Consider the following 788-nt stretch of genomic DNA (forward strand, 5'->3'; position numbering starts at 1 on the left):
TACTCGGTACTTGGTTGAGGCACCCTTGGCAGCGATTACAGCCTCAAGTCTTCTTGGGTATGAAGCTACAAGCTTGGCACACCTACATATATTTGGGGTACTTCTCCCATTCTTCTCTGCAGATCCTCTCGAGCTCTGTAAGGTTAGATGGGGAGCGTCGCTGCACAGCTATTTTCAGGTCTTTCCAGAGATGTTCAATGGGGTTCAAGTCTGGGCTCTGGCTGGGCCACTCAAGGACATTCACAGACTTGTCTCGAAGCCACTCCTTCGTTGTCTTGGCTGTGAGCTTAGGGTTGTTGTCATGTTGAAAGGTAAACCTTCGCCCCAGTCTGAGGTCCTGAGCGCTCTGGAGCAGGTTTTCGTCAAGGATCTCTCTGTACTTTGCTCCATTCATCTTTCCCTCGATCCTGACTAGTCTCCCAGTTCCTGCCGCTGAAGAACATCCCCACAGCATGATGCTGCCACCACCATGCTTCACTGTAGGGCGGGTATGGGCAAGGTGATGAGAGGTGCCTGGTTTCCTCCAGACGTGACGTTTGGCATTCAGGCCAAAGAGTTCAATCTTGGTTTCATCAGACCAGAGAATCTTGTTTCTCATGGTCTGAGAGTCCTTTAGGTGCTTTCTGGCAAACTCCAAGCAGGCTGTCATGTGCCTTTTACTGAGCAGAGGCTTCCGTCTGGCCACTCTACCATAAAGGCCTGGTTGGTGGAGTGCTGCAGAGATGGTTGTCCTTCTGGAAGGTTCTCCCATCTCCACAGAGGAACGCTGGAGCTCTGTCAGAGTGACC

This window comes from Lampris incognitus, chromosome 17 (genome assembly GCF_029633865.1).
Source record: "Lampris incognitus isolate fLamInc1 chromosome 17, fLamInc1.hap2, whole genome shotgun sequence".
Lineage (NCBI taxonomy): Eukaryota > Metazoa > Chordata > Actinopteri > Lampriformes > Lampridae > Lampris > Lampris incognitus.